Source organism: Rattus norvegicus, chromosome 11, assembly GCF_021556685.1.
Source record: "Rattus norvegicus strain SHRSP/BbbUtx chromosome 11, alternate assembly SHRSP_T2T, whole genome shotgun sequence".
NCBI classification, from domain to species: Eukaryota; Metazoa; Chordata; class Mammalia; order Rodentia; family Muridae; genus Rattus; species Rattus norvegicus.
The window spans coordinates 69,490,764-69,497,093 of record NC_141544.1 but is presented as its reverse complement, the minus strand read 5'-3'; positions in this window follow the sequence as shown (position 1 = coordinate 69,497,093).

Sequence of the window (6,330 nt, the reverse complement as noted above, 5' to 3'; positions counted from 1 at the left end):
ATAGATAATATGCACTCATAAAATATTTCAATAAAGAAGGGGGCTTACCTTGGTTCTGCCAAGGTTGGATCCCCAATGCAGGGGAATATGGGGGGCAGTAAGGGGGATGTATGGGGGGAATACCCATATGGGGGAGGGGAGGAAAAAGATGGGGGCTTATGAACAGGAAACTGGGAAGGGGAATAACATTTGAATTGTAAGTAAAGAAATATATCTAATAAAAAACTTAGAAAAAAAAGAAGGGGGCTTGAATGCTCCTCCTGTGTTGTTAGGACCTGACGAGAAATAGAAGGCTCCTGTTCCTCTCATCCCTGTCTCCTCTTTCACTTCCTTTATGTCTCCTATCACCGCAGCAGCTGGAGGAAGATTTTCTGCTGGCTGTCTCTCTGTGTGTGCTTGAGTACATTGCCCCAGGTAGTCATGTATAAAATGAGGTTAATAACCATAGTTCACTCATTGGATTCTTATGAAAAAAGAGTGGGTTGATATTCTAAACCACGTGAAGACAAACCCATACAGGTAAGTACAATTCTGAGTCTCCCTTGTCTAGCTACATTGGCTTCATCAACTCTCCTCACATAAGAAACACGTGTATTTGCTTCAATGTCCCTATAAATTGACTCTGTGTTTATTTCAGACTAAGACAGACAGGTATAAGGGTTGTCTTCTCATCTCATGATGCTTACCAGATGAGTGAGGTAACCTGGTCTCAAAAGAACACACATGGTATGTACTCACTGATGAGTGGATAATAGGAAAAAAGCTCAGAAGACCCCCCTTCAGTCCTACTTAGAAGGGGGAACAAAATAATCCCAGGAGGTAGCGGGAGGGAGGGACTTGGGAGGGAGAGAGGAGAGGGAGAGAAAAAAGAGGGGCAGGATCAGGTATGGGAGGAGAGGGGGCAGATGGATAGAGGGTCAGAAAATTGAACAGAGGTGTGTAGCAGTGGGGGATGGGGAACTGGCAATGGCTACCAGAAAGTCCCAGATGCCAGGAAAGCAAGAGGCTCCCAGGACCCAACAGGGATGACAGTACCTGAAATACCCAACAAAGGGGAGAGAGAACCTATAGCGACCATCCAGAGGTTAGGCAAGGCCCCAGGTTGAGGGCTGGGGCCACCCACCCATCTCAAAAAATTTAACCCAGAATTCCTCCTGTCAAAAGGAAATGTAGGGACAAAGAGTGGAGCAGAGACTGAGGGAAAGGCCATTCAAAAAATGTCCCACCTGGGGATCCATCCCTTATGCAGCCACCAAACCCAGACAATATTGCTGATGCCAAGAAGTGCTTGCTGACAGGAGCCTGATATAGCTGTCTCCTGAGAGGCTCTGCCAGAGCCTGACCAGTACAGATGCATTTTCTTGCAGTCAGCCATTGAACTGGCCATGGGGACCCTAGTGGAGGAACTAGGTAAAGGACTGAAGGACCTGAAAAAGTTTGCAATCCCATAGGAAGAACAACAATATCAACCAACCAAAGGCCTCAGAGCTCCCAGGGACTAAACCACCAACCAAAGAGTACACATGGAGGGAGCCATGGCTCCAGCTGTGTATGTAGCAGAGGATGGCTTTATCTGGCATCAATGGAAAGGGAGCCCTTGATCCTGTAAAGGATCAATGCCCCAGCATAAAAGAATGGTAGGGTGGTGAGGAGGGAGTGCATGGGTGGGTGAGGGAACAGCCTCATAAAAGCAGGGGGGAAGGACGTGGGATAGGGGGTTTGCAGAAGGGATATCGGAAAGGGAAATAACATTTGAAATGTAAATAAATAAAATAACCAATAAAAAATTTAAGATCCAGAAAGAAAAATAAGAAAAAAAATCAGAAATAGACCCAACAACTACCAAACTAAATAACAAGAGTCAGCCAGGAAGAAATGAATGCTGCTGATTAAATGTCTAAAGGAAATGAGTGGAAAAGGTAAGATTGTCTCAAAATTCCATTAAAAGATAGCTTCCAATAAAAAAACAAAAAGAAAAATTTAATAAAGCATATTGGAGGCAAAAGTAGGACATATCAAAAAAAGAAAGAAAGAAAGAAAGGAAAAGAAAAAACCAATAAACAAAAACAAAAACAAAAACCCTGAAGTGTGTGATTTTACCCCACCTAGAAAATCAGGAACATAACAAACAAGACACCAATCAGAGCTCGAGGCCAGTTCTCGGAACCGTACTTCTAGTTGATCATCTCAAACTAGCTTGTCACCGTCTGTAATTATCAGACAACCTTCCTGCCTTTTGCGGCATTCTGCTTCCTTTCCAAGACCTGGCAGGGCCCTCTCACCTGGTCATGTGACCATCCGAGTCCCTTACCTGTTTCTACCTCAGGCAGAGATGTGCCATCCTGAGCCTCTCCTACTTCAGCAGCCAATTATGGCCCGCACACGGCTCACTGAAAACTCTGCTGCCTCTCCATCTTCACCCTTCTCCGAGAATCCCCTGGCCTTCTGGATCCTTCCCTTCTGAGAATCACACTGCATCTGCTGTTGCTTGAGGCGCCAGGGGCTACTATTTCCTTTCATTTATCCATGAGTAAAGTACAATTGGAAGCAAGTGAGTATAGATTCTTTTCCTTCGAACTCTAAACAGGTTTACCTTTTCTTATTTTCTAGAGCATTTAAAGAGATGTCGACTGAGACTTCAATATGAATAAATAAATAAATAACACATGCTAGGAGACAAGATGCATAAGGGACACTAATACTCTCCACTTATTCCAAGGAAAGAAGGTCATATCTAGGTAGCCTAGAAGCTAAACTCTTGGGTCACTCTTCCTTAGTCTTGGCTACTTGGGGTTCCTGAAGCTATAGACTGTATAACGAGGCCATGTCCAAAGAGTAAGCGTGTGTGGTGAGAGATATTCTATCTCAGTGCTGGCAAAATTCTGCTATTTCATGTTAATCGAAAGAGGTAAAGCCAGACCCGACCTCACTGAATTGGAATCAGAAACAAACAAGTTTCCAAAGGGGCAAAAATGAATGTCATATGATTGAAAGATAAAAACAAAAAAGGAAAACCTCAGCGTAGGTAGAGAAGGAACAACAACAACAAAAAGCCAAAGGGAGAAAACCCCCTTCAAATCCCTAAATAGATGCATGGATTCTGTTTCTGTTCGATGCTGTTTGAACTAAGGCCGGAAGAAGACAGAGTTATTGGCTTTTTTCTTGGAAACTTTTTTTTAAAAAATGGATTTATGCAACACAGATGTTGGTTATTATTCTTCTGTCTTTTCAGGAAGCTTGTCTGATGGAGTCCTCATCCAAGTCGAGTCAGCTCCTTCAGATGAGATCATTGTTTTCCTAACATGTTTTGGGACTGGAAAGAGTTCTGTGAATTTGCTCCAGGATAGATAATGTCAATTTGACCGAGGCTCACTTTCACTCCAAACAGTTTTTCTTTCCTAAAATGCAAGAAAAAAATCTCCTCCATTCTGCTACATCCTTCGTCTTTTCCTTCTGCTCCTAAGGCTGAAAGCTGTCCTCTGTGACCAGTGTGGGAGCAGTTGTGCTGGCCCCCATCTCTATCCACACGGAGCCTCAATGAGCACAGGGATCAAATCTGTGCAGCAGGATCACTATGTCTGCCTGTCTCTCATGGTGGCAGTGTGAGAGCCAGTTATGTTTTAAGTTTTAACTGCTGTGCCTAAGAGATCCATAAAACAAAAATGGTGCTAACCTGTAAGGTAAAAGCCCCTTACTTAGGGACAGCTTAGGGACTTCCTAAGCTGCTGGAGGCTGATGTCCATAAAAGATAACTAGTCACATATTTTCACTTTCCTGAGCAAGTTTGGTTGACCCAACTGCACCAGCTGTGCTTGCTCTCATGTAGGTGGGAGGTAGGTAAAGAGGAAATATGTTAGAATGTATGCTTGCTCCTGATTGGATGTAGGCAAGAGGTACACAGACAGGAATTGTGCCAGGATATATGCTTGCCCCCCTGATTGAACCTGATATATATAATATATATATCATATGTACACATATATGTATAGCATGTATATATACGTGTGTGTATATATGTATATATGTGCATGTGTGTATAAACATATACATGTATAAATATGTATATACACACATGCACATATATACATTCTCCACCTATACATGTACATGTATGTATACATACACATATGTACACACACACACACATACACACACACACACACACACACACACACACACACACACGCCTCTGCCAAACGTGACTTGTGGCCATTTCTCCGGGAGTCCCAGGTATAGACCTGGCCAATGACCATCTTCTTGGCCAGTACTAAATAAAGCCTGCTTTAAATTTGGCTCAAAATTGTGGTAGTGGTCTTATTGTTGCCCAGCTGATTTAACAGCAGAGGAGGAAAAAACCAAGAAACAGCACCATGGAGGAGGGTCAGTCCCAAGACCAAATATAACATTCATGAATTTTTGAAGTTAGAATAGATGTTCACACACAAATGTCAAAGCTACAGCCACAAATTCCAGGTGACATCTAATTTGTACATTTCCACAGCTGAGAATCATAATTAAATTGGATGGTTACCTCTAATTCTACCTTTCAATTTTCAGTGAACTCCAGCTGCAGTGTGTGACTGTGAGACCGCACTGTGTCTGCAGGTAGAAAATACTGTACCCTTTACACAAAATTGGGAATGGTAGGGGATACACAGGGGATCTGGGAGGAGTTGGGGGGAAAGAATGGGAAATAGATATGATCAAGACACATCGCATGCATGTATGAAATTCTCAAGGAGTTAATAAAAATTTTTACTTTGAAAAAGATGAAAATAATTTGTCTTAAGACTCAGAGGTGAATGCCGTTCAAGGTCTCACCTGCATCAATAACATTAGAGTCTGTGGACATTCCTGGGTTTGTTCCTTCCCCTTAGATTTCACCTCTGTCCCATGTCCACCTATGCCTGACTCTGTTGTCTGCTGCTTCCCCAGCAAGAGGCCTGGCTGTTGTTAAGATATTTAGAGTTGAAGAGTTCTTAACACCACACACCTGTGGCGAAGTTCTAGAACTTGCCATGGTGCTCCTTAGCTTTGTGGCCCTTAAGTTTCTATTTGCCAACACAAAGGATAATAACACCCAAATGAATATTGCAAAGAATGAAACAAATTAAGGCGTACAACTTGCTTGGCTGTGCTGCCTGTAGGTGAGCACTGTCATTTTCCAATCCTATGGTTTACACTATTCTTCTGTGGCCCTCTTCAGGGTTGTTTCTTGTGGTTTGGATGTAGCCTGAGTGTGTCCCTCAAAGGTGTCTTGAGAGTTTGTTCCCCAGTGTGATACTTTTGAAAGGTGGTGTTAAACCTTTCAACGTGGCACTCATGAGATGTAATTGGGCCATTGAGGCTTATGCTTTTCAAAGGAGTGGAGGCAGAATTTGTGGGAACCTTGTTAGTTCTCACAGAAAGGTTTGCTAAGAAAGATTGACCCTGACGTTTGAATTTTTCTTCAGCTTCCTCTCTTAGTATATAAACTCTTCCCCTCACGGATGTTCCTGGACAGTGTCATTTACTACCAGTCATACTCCTGAGACGAAGCCATGACCCTGAGGTGCCAGAACTAACAGTCAAATCAAGCTAACCTCATATCTTTTTAAGATATCCAGTTTCAAGTGTTTTGTTACAACAGAAAACAAACTAAGTATCATTTCAATATCAGATAAATATTTTCCTTCCTATAAAACCATTGTCTATACCATGTACTTACCATGTAGTATATTCTAGTTTACTGTATTATTTCTTATCCTTGCTTGCCTTTTATGTGCCTCTATCAGACTGGCATGTCAAGGACAGTATGTTCCTTTACATGTTATAAAGAACACGCGTGTTGTGCAGTGCTTTGGCAACAATAGTTCCTCAAGTAGTTTTGATGTAACAAAGACAGGGAGAAGAATTTGAATAGAATGTGGGAAAAATAGAGAAACTCCTTAGGAGTAGAGAAGATGGCTTAGCAGTGCTTGACAATAAGTGTGGTGATCTAGATTTAATGGCCAGAACTCACATGGTAGAAGGATAAAGCCAACTTCCCCACATTGTCCTCTGACCTCTACATACATACTGTGAAGCATGCACACACACACACACACACACACTCCGTTTCTAACATTAAGTTCCAGACAATCTACATAAGTAGGAAGAAAGAACTGTCATCCTCTACACTAGTGAGACCATATGAATTATGTGGGTTTATTTGAAATATTAAAACAAACTCTACAGAGGTTTTCATTTATCCTCAAATTTGTCTGATAACGAAAGAAGCTGACGTCCTTCAGCCAATGGTGCTCTGACGTGATGTCCATTTGTACTTCTTTCATAATAGTGTGTATGGTA